Source organism: Sebastes fasciatus, chromosome 20, assembly GCF_043250625.1.
Source record: "Sebastes fasciatus isolate fSebFas1 chromosome 20, fSebFas1.pri, whole genome shotgun sequence".
In the NCBI taxonomy this organism is placed as follows: Eukaryota; Metazoa; Chordata; class Actinopteri; order Perciformes; family Sebastidae; genus Sebastes; species Sebastes fasciatus.
The window spans coordinates 26,164,934-26,178,453 of record NC_133814.1 but is presented as its reverse complement, the minus strand read 5'-3'; the positions used below and the strand labels follow the sequence as shown (position 1 = coordinate 26,178,453).

The 13,520-nt window shown below is 40.2% G+C and overlaps 1 long non-coding RNA gene across 1 annotated transcript in view; it reads right to left on the bottom strand.

Annotated features, from left to right (window-relative positions):
• Nucleotides 1–8,707: 8,707 nt before the first annotated feature.
• LOC141758955 (uncharacterized) overlaps nucleotides 8,708–13,520 on the bottom strand; it is a 64,355-nt gene continuing 59,542 nt past the window's right edge. Inside the window, exon 2 of the long non-coding RNA XR_012591992.1 lies at nucleotides 8,708–12,021. This is a non-coding gene — a long non-coding RNA (uncharacterized LOC141758955). The remainder of the gene's footprint in view (nucleotides 12,022–13,520) is intronic.

The window sequence follows — 13,520 nt, the reverse complement described above, 5'->3', positions numbered from 1 at the left end:
TACAGTGAATGCCCAGTTTTACCCAGTTTTTGATTGGGAACCAGTGAGAGGAACTTAAAGTGAGTATAAGTGAACCAGAGTTCATGTTGCCCCCGCTGCAATTTCAAACATCTGCAGCATCCAGCTTCACTCTGGATGCTCTTCACCACGTGTGAACAAATGATTGATGATAGAGATAGAAAGAGAGGGGAGAATAAGACCTGGTGTGAGCCCTCCTCTCTCTCTCTCTCTCTTTCTCTCTCTCTCTCTACAGGGCATGTGAAGCGGGTTGCACCACCAGAGGTGAGATTGCCACGAGATGGTTAATAACAGCTGAACCTGTCAGTGCCAATTGCCCAAACAAAAGCCAGAGGGGCGGTGTCGAGGGATGTGGTGTTTGGCACAGGGGCTCATCACGTAGGCACAGCAGGGGCACCGATACCCACTTTGGACATATCTGAGCAGGAAGCTTAGAGGACAGGTTTAGGAACCAAATAGCAAAATAACTGTCAAGTGCAAGAAAACAACCTACTGTAGATGATGTCATAGTGATGTCATCAGAGTTACTTTATCTTTGGCTTGGAGACGAGCACATTTTTAACAGAAACTCTGCATTACAGGTTGAAAGATGTGGGCATATAATTGCAAGTTCTAACGTAAAAAAACTGCTACTGAGTTGCATTATGGGAAATGTAGGCTCCAGTGTTGTTGGAGCTTGACCCATACTAGGGACTAAAAGTCAGGATATCTCTAATTCTTTTTTAAATCTTTCTTTCGCAAGCACCCCAACTTTTTGGAAGTTCAATACTACATCGTCTTTAAGATTTCCATTATATCAAACCGCATTTTTGATACCATTTACGTGATAATATAGAGACAGGCAGGAAAGGAGGGGGAGAGCAGAGGGACATTAATACATTTTAATAATTTAATGTTGGAGTCTGTTCTTATTCACTGAGGTGCTTGACCCAAGAAAACAATTATTCTTTAAGGTCATTTCCTTGTTCCACAGAAACGGGTATTGTTTTGCAGACGCTGCTTTCTTGTGAGTTTTGGTTGGATGTTGCATCACAACAACAAGAGTGAAACCAACGTTGATTTTGTCTCTTTCCTTTTCTCCTTCCATTCTTCTTCGGTTCTCCTTTATCTGTTTTCTCTGGAGTTTGTCTGCAAACAGCAGAATTTCTGGATTAGTTTCGTTTCTGTTTCCATTTCAGCCAGTTTCCTGTAATTCAGTGCGGTTAGTGGCTACTTGTAAAGGTCTCATCTTCATCTCATTGTATTCTATTTTAATTGATTTTCGATTTCTAATTTCACTTTTGATTCTGCGGCGAAGTGCGGCCAAACTGAAAGTTGGGAAAAGGTTAACTTTTTGTGGCAAAGTGCAGCCAGAGAGGACCAACCAGTAAACCGATCACGTGACTTCTGTGACATGTTGACCTGTGTTACAAAGAAATTCTTCCCACCTGAAACACATGAACACGCCTACCAGCCGCAGAAAATATAATTTTTGCAGCGAGTGGTACTTCGCTGCTGCCCGGTGTGAATTCGGCGTAACAATCGTAACTAGGGTAAATATTAGGGCTGTCCATGTTAGCGCTATAACGCATTAACGCAAATTCGCTGTAACGCCACAAATTTCTTTAATGCATCAACGCAACTTGCAATTTGTAGGTTGTAGCGCGTTCAGTTTTAAGTACCAACCATGTCATACTAGCTTGTCGTGAACAAGGTTAAATAACGCTACAAACTTACACTAAATTTTAGTGAGGAAAACCTGACATGACTATTTCCCTTGACCTCTGACCTCCAGATATGTGAATGTAAATAGGTTCTATGGGTACCCACGAGTCTCCCCTTTACAGACATGCCCACTTTATGATAATCACATGCAGTTTGGGGCAAGCATATTTGTCCACTCCCATATTGATAAGAGTATTAAATACTTGACAAATCTCCCTTTAAGGTTCATTTTGAACAAATAAAGAATGTACGATTATTTTGCGATTAATCCCGATTAAATATTTTAGATTGACAGCCTTAGTAAATATACAACCGCCCTTCGATATATACAACGTCACCTGCTCTGATCTAATGCAAAAACGTAGACATCAACGTATCCGTGGTTTACAAAACGTAGCCTTCAATGCCAACATTTTTTCCTGGCGACTGCGCTGAAGTAGCGCAGAGCTTTTTTTTTGCAAAACCTTGATAAAGAAATCCAGCTCCTGGGTAAAATACTAGACCATCAGGACAAACCGGCTCAACTCTCAGCCACAGAGAGGTGCACGAAGGTGTGTTTGTCCAGATCGTAGGAGGGATGAAAACATCCTGGGCTTATTACTCTGATTCTGATGAGCCTCATCAGATCACTGTCGAGCAGGATGTGGAGGCTCAGGTACGGCCGGCGGCGAGCCAGGAACAGGCTTTGTCAATAGTGCTGCCACAGATTTTATTCAGTAATTTCATAATGTGAAGTAATCTGATGTTCTCTTGAGTTTATAAGCTATCCATGCTGCACGTCAGGAGGGGCCCCATCGTGTGTGTGTGTGTGTGTGTGTGTGTGTGTGTGTCGTGTGTGTGTGTGTGTGTGTGTGTGTGTGTGTGTGTGTGTGTGTGTGTGTGTGTGTGTGTGTGTGTGCAGGAATGTGCCTGCTAAAATGAAAAACATGAATTTTCCATTGAGGAGTTGGAGGAGCTCTATAGGAGCTCTCAGTATAGATAGAGAGGCAGCCTTCTGGGAGGGCACCGTATAGTTTCCACCTGTGTTTAGTGGCGAGCAGGTTCTCGGTTTCCCTGCGTGCCCTGCTCCACTCTCCCTGCCCTCCCTCTGCGCTTGTTTTGTGGCTTCGGAGGCGGGAGCAGGAAGCATTTGTTGTGCACAGGATGCCCCCTAAATGCACCGCTCCCACGCGGCTAATAACTTTAACACTTCTTCTTCCCTTGGCCGCGCACACAAACGGGACGTGTTCACTTCCTCTTTGGCAGTCACTTCCTCTGTGGTCAGCAGGCACGGCGTTCACTATGAGTGTGTGGTCAGAGTGGTCGAGTAAAGCAATACTATCTTATGCAAGCTGTGTTTCCCCAGGGACCAGCAACATATGTATTTTACAACCGTTTTTATTTTCCAATTCATCCTTTCCTCTATGGAGGACGGAACCTGCCAAAATAAAAAATAAATTAATAAATAGATAAATGGCTCTATAAATAAATAAATATGTTATTAAATGTAGCAAAAATAATACAAAAAATAAAGTTAGCCATTAATTAATTGATAAAAAGTGACATAAATGTCTGTTTTAATTTGCTTTTATATTTATTTATCTTTTTATTAATTCCCTTATTTATTTACTCTTCTGTTTAATTTTTGTTCCTATTTATTTCTGTATTTATTTTGCATTCATTTTTTATTTATTTTCGCATTTATATTTTATTTATTTAATTATTTTTGCACTTGTTATTTACTTGTTTTATATTTATTTTTAAATGTGCATATTTATTTATGTATCTATGCATTTATTTATTTCTGCACGATTTTCTCTTTGTATTTCACCCCTTATTTATTCCCCAAACTGTATTTTTTTCTTTATAATTTTTTTTACACATTTCGAGGGGGCTGTCAGTAAATGCATGAATACATAAATAAATACAAAAAATAAGTGCAAAAATAAATAAATAAAAAACTTATAAAAAATAAATACACAAATAAATAAAAGGGAAAATTAAACAGAAGAGAAAATAAATAAGGGAATTAATATAAAGATAAATAAATAAAGAATCAAATTAAAACAGAAATATTAATTTATGTCAAATTTTATCAATTAATTAATGGCAACATTTATTTTTAATATAATTTTTGCTAAATTTAATGACATATTTATTTATTTATTTATAGAGTCATTTATTTATTTATTAATTTATTTTTTATTTTGTCAGGTTCCATCCTCCATAGCATAATAAAGAATTTCCATTTCCTTTAAGTGTAGGAATATTTATAAAAAACATGACATGCCTTCATGCATGTAACAATTTGAATGAGCTGCAATACTTTTATGAGCAATATTTTGTAAATATCCACTTCTTTGTGTGCTTAATCAGAACCTTCCCGCCATATTTACACATAAAGGAAGGAATAACCATGCCAGGAAGGAATAACCATGCCAGGAAGCACGTCAGCTACTGTTCGTGATCCCAACACTACAATATTCTGGGAATTCCCAGAAAGGAAGCGATATTATAAGCATAAATCTTAGTCATCGTTATATATTAAGATTAAAGAAGAGGTGTTACAGTTGTCATGTCACGTCCCAGAGGAGCGACCATTTGAATAAAAAAGATAAATGAATGGGAAACCTGTGTGTGTCAGCGGGAGATGACTGTATACCTCCTCACCCGTTTCTCACCCTCCTCCTCCTCCTCTTCCCCCCCCCCCCCCACCCCCCCCCCCACCCCCCCCCACCCCCCACCCCCCAGTCCCATCCTTACACTCAGTTTGATTCATCTCTTTCCCACTTTCTACAGAGAGGAGCAGGAAAAACAGCACAAACACTTCTGGGATGGGGGCGGGGGGATTACAGGATGTTGTTTGAGTTTCAGATCCTGTTTTCATCTCTTTTCCCAAGGAGCGACTCTAACGCAGGTGCACCAGCAGCCCCCCCACCCCCTCTTCATCTCCTCCACGCCACCTCCACCTCCACCTCCACGCCCGCCCTCCCGCTGCCGAGCCCCACCCTCGCTCCGTCCCCTCTGTTGTCCAAATAAGTACAACTCTTCCCCCCGTTTGGTGGCAGCTCCACTCCTCACAAAGCCTTTTATTGTTGTGCAGACTTTTTTTTTTGGCATTGCTGATGTATCAGCAGCCTGAGGAGAATAAAGAGGACAGAGGATCAGAGGTTTTAGGGTTTTGTCTTAACTTTCTGAGACCCACAATAGATCCGTTTTTGTCTTTTTCAGGGGGGTCCAGGGGGTCTTTAGGGGGAGATAGCAGGTCAACAGTAGACGTCACATAGAAGTGGTGTACATCATCTGAAAGCTGGGAGATTCATTTGAGATGCAGATCAGCACATGTCTCATAAGTTGTAGCAGTAATTTTTGGGTTGATATCATTTGTTACACAGATTTGGTGCTAAATTTAACCATTTTTTTACCACTAGAGAATTGATAAAGATGATCAATAATCCCTCCAGAATGCCACATTAAGACACCAAGACCTTGAGGAACACCATAGAAAAAGCCATGCTGTGATTTAGGATCAAAAACTTTTGAGAATTTGGAGATTTCTGCCAGAATTGCATTTTTCGGCGATTGGATGGCAAGCAACTTCTGTTGTGTAAACTTCTCAGAAACCCCCTTATTGTCTAATCTAGCTAGGAAAGCCATCCATCCTCTGAATGCTCTAGGTCTCTAGTCTGATCCATCCATCCTCTGAATGCTCTAGGTCTCTAGTTTGATCCATCCATCCTCTGAATGCTCTAGGTCTCTAGTTTGTGGCTGTAAAGTTTCATGAGGCTGTGATTATCCTAGAGGTCACCACAGGTCATTTTATACAGGGAGGTCAATGAAATGTCTCCTATGGGGACTAACATCATCACACATGAATACAGTTGGGCTCATTGGATCCACCAGAGTCTCAGCTTTACAGTGAGACCCAATTTATGTAATTCAGAGACTGTTTAGGGACCCCAGTATGCAGAAATATTCAAATGCATGAAAAAAACTGCATGTGATGATCATAAAGTGGGCATGTCTGTAAAGGGGAGACTCGTGGGTACCCATAGAACCCATTTTCATTCACATATCTGGAGGTCAGATGTCAAGGGACCCCTTTGAAAATGGCCATGACAGTTTTTCCTCGCTAAAATTTAGTGTTAAGTTTGGAGCGTTATTTAACCTCCTTCCCGACAAGCTAGTATGACATGGTTGGTACCGATGGATTCATCAGGTTTTGTAGTTTCATATGGTACCACTATCTTCACTTCTTCTTCTAGCTTTAAAACTGAACCTGCTTCAACCTCTGAAAGACAGTAGAGTCGGTCTGGATCGGGTCTCAGGGGGTTAACAGGATGAAAATACGTCACGTCGTACAGTTTGGGCCTGAGTGGCTGCTGTTCTGCTGCACTCTGAGAGAAGAAAGAGCCGGTCAAGTCGGGCTTAGTTGAATGATATTTACAGTTATATCCGGGGGGGGCTCCAACATGCATTAAGGCCCCACATGTCTGCAGCAGCTCTTTTTTTTTCAAACAACATAAAAGAATTTCTGTTGCTGGACATGACAGGAAGTAATGGCTGCTTTTGGTTACATGTCAAAGGTTTAATGAACGTCAAAACTCGTGCCCCCGCGTCCAGCGCCGAACCCAAACCTCACATCCCCCCCCCTGAAAAAACTCAGGGGCTGCGTTTCATTATAAATCATTCTGCAGTTTTTTTTAAGTGCGCCGCTCAGAAGAGTTTCCATGAGATCATCAGCTGTCAGTACGGGACGCCAGTCGCTTATATTCTGGAATTCAAACCAGGGAACGCAGCAGCAGCATGGCGGGAGGAATCTCCTGCTGGGAAACATGCAGACATGGTGGCACAAAAACCTGCAGCACCAATCCTGCATGAAAAACAAATATAAAGAGTGTGTTGAGATGGAGTTGTTTTAAAGGTTAAAAAGGGAAGTCAGAGCAGCAGCAGCAGGACAGCAACACATCCCTCATGTGATTATCATAAAGTGGGCAAATGACTGTAAAGGGGAGACTCGTGGGTACCCATAGAACCCATTTACATTCACATATCTGGAGGTCAGAGGTCAAGGGACCCCTTTGAAATTGGATATGACAGTTTTTCCTCGCTGAAATTTAGTGCAAGTTTGGAGCGCTATTTAGCCTCCTTCACAAAACAATCTAGCATGGCAGTGTTGGTACCAGTGGATTTATCAGGTTTTCTAATATGTTGTGTAACATTGAGACATTAACAGAGCCAACCCCTGCTCACAGTGAGGTAGAGGTGCTCTGAAGTGAAAGAGGAAGCTCAAATGACGTCGGAGTATTGAGGAGAAAACACATTGTTGGAGCGTAAAAATAAGCAGAGCGGCATCCCTGAGACACCGGATAGTGTCGGGCATCTCCCGGACCCTGACCTGAGCCTTGAGAGGCGGCCTGTTCAGGGTTCAGGGGGGTGTGAAGTAAAGGCCGACGGACAGTCCTCCAGTCCTCGTAAACAATAAACCTAAACCTGTCAGGATTTTATTTTACTTTCTAAGAACGCAGGACGGAGGTTTTCCAAACTGTACGCTGAACTTTGCTCCCTGAAGTCTGAGAGATGGTCATGACAGGAAGGAAGACGTTAAAAATATCCTCCTCCAGACTTAAAAGTGTGAGCCTAAGAAGTGACTTCAGCGGAGGAGGGATGTGCGTCAAAACACGGAGCAGGTGGTGTGTGAGAAACCAGCAGGTAGTTTGGTCCAATCAGGTCTCAGCGCTCTGTTTAGGTTTCCCTCTGGGTGTGTTCTGCTGTTCTGAGCCCCCCACTCTCTCAGCTTGCTTTTGTTTGGGTCAGGGTGTTTCAGGAGATTCGGTGTTTTCATTTTCTATTATTCTGCACGCAATATCCTCACAGGCTACTGTACGAGCGCGGAAGTTCAACGGGTCCAGTTCCCAGCGCTGAAGCACGCCGCCTCAGAGCTGCTGCGCTACGTGACATTTCTCCGGCCTGCAGAGGAGAGTTTATTACTCAAACACATCCGTCCCAGCCGGCCACGAGGGCAATAAAAAGAGACCAAGAAAAAGAGACACCAGTTAGTGATTTGGTGATATGTAGATCCAAACACATCTAGATGTCTGGGGTAAAATTAGGATGAATGTGGTTGTTAAGGTTTTTTTATGTTTAGGAAACAAAACAGTTTTAAAAGCATTTAAATGATCAAATTTCAACATGTTGCTGAGACCTGGTCACACTGAAATAAAGTTACTGAAATGCTGCTGAAACAGCGGTGACGTAAACGTCTCAAAGACCTAATTTTCTGTTTAATTTTTCATTTTATTTATGTATTTATTTGAATTAATTTTTTTATGTATTTATTTTTCATCTATTCATTTATTTTTGCGTTTATATATATTTTTTAATTTTTGAATTAATGAATTTATTCATGCAAGATTTTCCCTTTGCATTACACCCTTTATTTATTTCCCTAATCTTATCTATTTCTGTATTCTTTTCTTTTTACATTTCTTTATGCATTTCTGCCTCATTATGCAAATGAGGGGGCTGTCAATAAATGCATAAATACATACATTTAAAAATAAATATAAAAAAAGAGTGCAAAAATAAATAAATAAAAATAAATGCAAAAATACGTTCAAAAAGTAATAAAAATAAATTCATAAATAAATAAAATGGAAAATTAAACAGAAGAGTAAATAAATAAGGGAATTAATACAAATATAAAGAAATAAAGAAATAAATTAAAACAGAAATGTCAATTTTTGTCACATTTGATCAATTAATTAATGGCTACGTTTATTTTTAATATTATTTTTACTAAATTTAATGACATTTATTTATTTATTGAGTCATTTATTTATTTATTTTTTTATTTTGGCAGGTTGCAAAAAAAAAAAATCCCCATTTGAATGCAGTCTTTCTTTAGACGTAGTTGGACGCCATGTACATCCCAGTTCTTTATTCTTTTTATCCTTCGGCCTTCCAAAATAAAAGTCAAGCTGTAACAACAGAGCAGACATGGACCTTATTGTGTAAAAATACCTCTTTTTTATTGAATTTCCATCGTTACAATTGCACATAATCAGTTTGAGCAATCTAAAATATTCATAGAAATTCATTGAGCTCTAAATGAACAGTCATCAGTCTTTAGCAGAGGCTTTAGAGATGTGTAAATATACTGAGAACTTCACTTTCCATGGGGGCAAGGAGCTGTAGCCACGGTAACCCTCCCCCGAAACCCTCGTCCACGTACAGTAGCATCTCTGGATACGTCTCATTCTGGCGACACAAACCCCCACCCCGAATAAAAGAACACAACACCGCAACATCAGAAGTCACATACAGCTGTGTGTACCAGCAGTTTACCACCTGCAACAGAGAAACACACAAAGCTCCACAAGTCATGTCGTATAGCGTTAGACCTTCGAGAAGCGAGAAGTGTTGTGCAATAGATGGGTCAAACAAAGATACCTCAGCACGATTCACACACAAACGACAGATTTACACTCGATATAATCCGGCAGAACACCACCTGTAAAGGGCTGGAAGCGTCACACTCGGGCTTTTTGACATTTTGAGGATGAGGACATTTCCTCCGAAATCTATCCGACTACTTGACAAACAGAGGCGTCTTGTTCCAGTAAAAGCCGCTCGCCTACTGGATGCATCATCCAGAAATACGTGCCTGTTGTTGGGCACTCAGATTAACTCAGAGGTTCAGAGGGGACTCATGATGGGATGTGACAATAATCGCCAGCGAGGGATAGTTTCCACTCGGACGTCCTGCCCCCGTTAACCCCGCAGTGACAGAGGTTTTACTCAGCAGGTGAAACACGAGCCACAAATAGACTCGCTAGTCGGGAATTCCCACATGCAAGCAGACAGACAGACATGTCTGAAAACACAAAGCCTGACATGGAAGAGAAGCCGAGACAATAAAAGACCTTTTCTTGATGCAGGTTTTTGAGGAGGGAGGAAGGTGATGAGTGTTTGACGAACAGCAGGGTAAAGATAGCGCTGCCCTCTGGACACACACACACACACACAGGAAAACGCCATGTGACGGGTGATTTTTGTCATTTGATTAAAAACTAAATATGAGTCAACTGTGACCAGAAGTGTTGTTTGCTGAGCGGAAGAAGTAAACAGCGATTGTGAAGTACTTTAGGGAACGATTTTCCATATCCCCCTTTAAAAATACGCAAGTTTAGACAAACATAAATGAATTAAACATCATAATTAATAGGTGGATATTGTAAATTCTCAAATAATAGTTGGTACTGAACTGACTAAAGGCCAGAAATAAAACTAAACTAGCAAACCTTTTGCTAAGAGCTCTGTAAACTTGTCAAAATGTACATTTAGACAGCATCATGTCCATACTTCATACTGATATAAAATAAGTTCCATGTGCATGTTTTGGGAGCACGTTTTGAAGGTTCGTACAAATTTGTTTTAACGCCACTAATTTATTTAACGCAATTCTATCTTTCGATCTGAGCATATTATTTTATGCTAAATGCAGTACCTGTGAGGGTTTCTGGACAATATTAATTTGCGATTAATCGCAATTAAATACGGACAATCATGCAGTTAAAGTGATTTAATATTTTATTCGATTGACAGCCCTAGTTCAATTTAAAAAATATTTATGTACTTTACCATTTTATACTAAAAATGCGAGTGGACAGATGTCAATCAAATGAAAGCTGCTTCCAATCAAAGAGAAAACAAAATGTTACTCCAAAATCTTTTTGTCAACCTGATCTCATGGGAAGGCGTATAAATAGTACGACATTACAAGGACCTTAGCGTTTTCGCGTGTCATTTGTACGCCACGCAACAAAACTACGATAACAGCTGCAGTTATGTTTAGGCAACAAAACCACTTAGTAAGGGTTTAGGAAAATCATCATGTTTGGGCTTAAAATAAGGACATACATAGACAAATACGTACGGAAACAACGTGATAGAAGAACGGAAAACACGTCACTAACGTAAGTTAAAAATAACAACACTTTAATACACAAACACCGGGTTCCTGGTTGAAAGTCCTGTGTTTGTTGGACCTATCCATCAGCAGTGTCTCTCACTTTTTATCCTACGTTTACTAATCCTGTTTTCCAGCGTGTTCGTGACGTCGAACGTGACACACCAGGAAAACCCCCCAGAAAAGCTCCTTGTCTACTGACAATGTGAAAGGATTCTATTGCCTATTTTAGCAGGTTTTTACCTGCTAATGTAGGTGTGAAAAGGCTCAAATAAAAACCTATGTAGGTGAGGAAAACACAGTTACTATTTGAGAATGTACAGTTTTGTGATTTCATTTAAAAAACAAACAAACATCAGAACCTTATAGATCCAGTCTGTCTGAAAAAAAAACAATGTCCAGCTAGACCGCCACCTTTCATGGTGAAAATGTTTTCTTACAGTAACACACCAACAATGAGACTATGTGTGATATGGCTCCTCAGTACAGTGCAAAACATCACAGCAACATGCAGTGTGTCCCAGAGAGGAGCTGAAGGACGACAACAGTGTTTAAGCATCATTCACAAAGACGGAGATTAAATGTTAAATTTTAAATGTTCACCACAGAAACAAAAGCATCGTCAGGCACTTTAAAGACCTACAGATACGACACACGCCTAAATCACGCCTACGACACCATGCAGGTGATGATGACGAAGGAGGAGAGTCCCGTTAGTCTCTACGGGTGGAACGTCAGAGTGATGCTTATCACTGTGTCAACACTGTGTCAACACTGTCCCCCTCCTCAAAGACTCCCCGTCCCCCGAGCCCTCACTTCTCTACTCCGTCTCTAATCGCTCAATTAGTGAAAATGATGCTGATTATCTGACGAACAAAGACAACAAAAACTCTGGTTCATCATGAGACCCTCAGGGGCTCGCCGGGGTCTTTTGCAGAGAGAAGATGGATCAGGAGCAGACCTGTGACAGGCCTCGCTGTGTGGAGGACAAAACCTGCCAAAATAAAATGAACAAATAAATAAATGACTCGATAAATAAATATTTCATTAAATGTAGCAAAAATATTTAATATAAATGTAACCATTAATTAATTCATGAAATGTGAGATAAATTATTTGTTTTAATTTGCATCTTTGTTATTATTAATTCCCTTTTTTATTTACTCTTGTTTAATTTTCCCTTTTATTTATTTATGTATTTATTTTTTGAATTTATATTTTATTTAGTTTTGCACTAGTTCTATATATTTTTATAATTATTTTTAAAAGTCCATATTTATTTATGTATGCATTTATTTATTTATGCACAATTTTCCCTTTGCATTTCACCCCTTATTTATTTCCCCAAACTTCTTTACAAATTTTTTATGAAAGGGAAAATTAAACAAGAGTGAATAATTAAGGGAATTAATACAAAAAAGCAAGTTAAATATTTTTGCTAAATTTAACAACATTTATTTATTTATTGAGTCATTTATTTATTCTTTTATTTGAAATTTTGGCAGGTTCCGTCCTCCATATTGCTGCACCTAAATGACCTTTTCACTCTGCTGACTTGAATTTCATCATTCAATAAGAACACTAACTGCAATTAGAGTTCCTTAAGAGTAGATTTCCATCTGTGACACAGAAACACACTAGTGAGGGAGCCCTTAACGTCCTCAATACGGCGGCTGGCTGGCGAAGAGCTCTGTCTGACAGACCGCCACCTCTGACTCAGCTTCACACACGAAGGAAGAGTTAGGAAAGTAAAACGCAATCACATCCACCGTGTGTCATCTGCTTTCAGCAGAGCCGGCTGTGGTGAAACGTGATGGGAGGAACTAACGGAGGAGGAGGGAGACGGTTTATGGGCCAGACGTTTGAGTTGTTAGTGAGGAGCTTTAAGGAGCTTTACCTGGCGGACAGCGAGCGACAGGCCGTGGGACCTGAGCCCAGCAGGGAGCAGATTACGGTGTGAAGGGTGAAAGGAAAGTTAAGTCTGCTACAAAACAGGAAACTCACCGGTGAACACGTTTAAACGACAGAGCGGACTGGACTGAGGACAAAAGGAGGAGATTGTTTTGAACAGCGACAAAACAGAATAGAATATTCTCAAGAAATAAAAAATGCTCATGAAGGTACTGAACCACGGAGAGAACAACCTGCTGTAGTCTGTTAAAGGCCCAATCTGTAATCGTTTTGTGTATTACAACTACATTTACTGTCTTTGAAGACTTCGTCTACGGTAAAAATATTCAAGTTGTACACAAAGTTGCTTTAATGATGAAGAAAATGATTAGAAATTGATCCGGTTATTTTTGTGCCGTGTTAAAAGAGCCATCAGAAAACTATTTCTTAAAGCTGCACTAATCAATATTTTTATATTAACAAAGGCTCAAATGACAAACCCACAGAGATCATCTGACTCTGCTGAGCGTTTTAGCATCTTTTAGCTCTTTGTTTTGGTTTTGCAGCTCTGAAACTTTACTGTTTTGGTTCAGTCTCATCGGTCTCATCAACCAGCAAAGTTCTGATACACCAACTATAGCTAATACACTTCCTGTTTAGCACCAAACGGGAGACAAACAAAGTTAGCGACTAGCTGGTGAACATAGTGGAGCATTTAGCAGCTAAAGAAGAGTCGGTGGTGGAGACCAAAAACAGAGATAAAAGAGAATATAGAGCCCTTTTCTGTTAGTAAACATGATGAGGTATTTTGTAGGCGGAGCGTTGAGTGGAGGCAGAGAAACTCTGGACTTTCACCCAGAAGACCGCTGTTCATGTCCCGTGTGAAACCACAAGTCAAAGTTGATTTATTTGTCACGTAACTTCCGTACTTAAGTTACACCACTTCCGGTGTCATTTC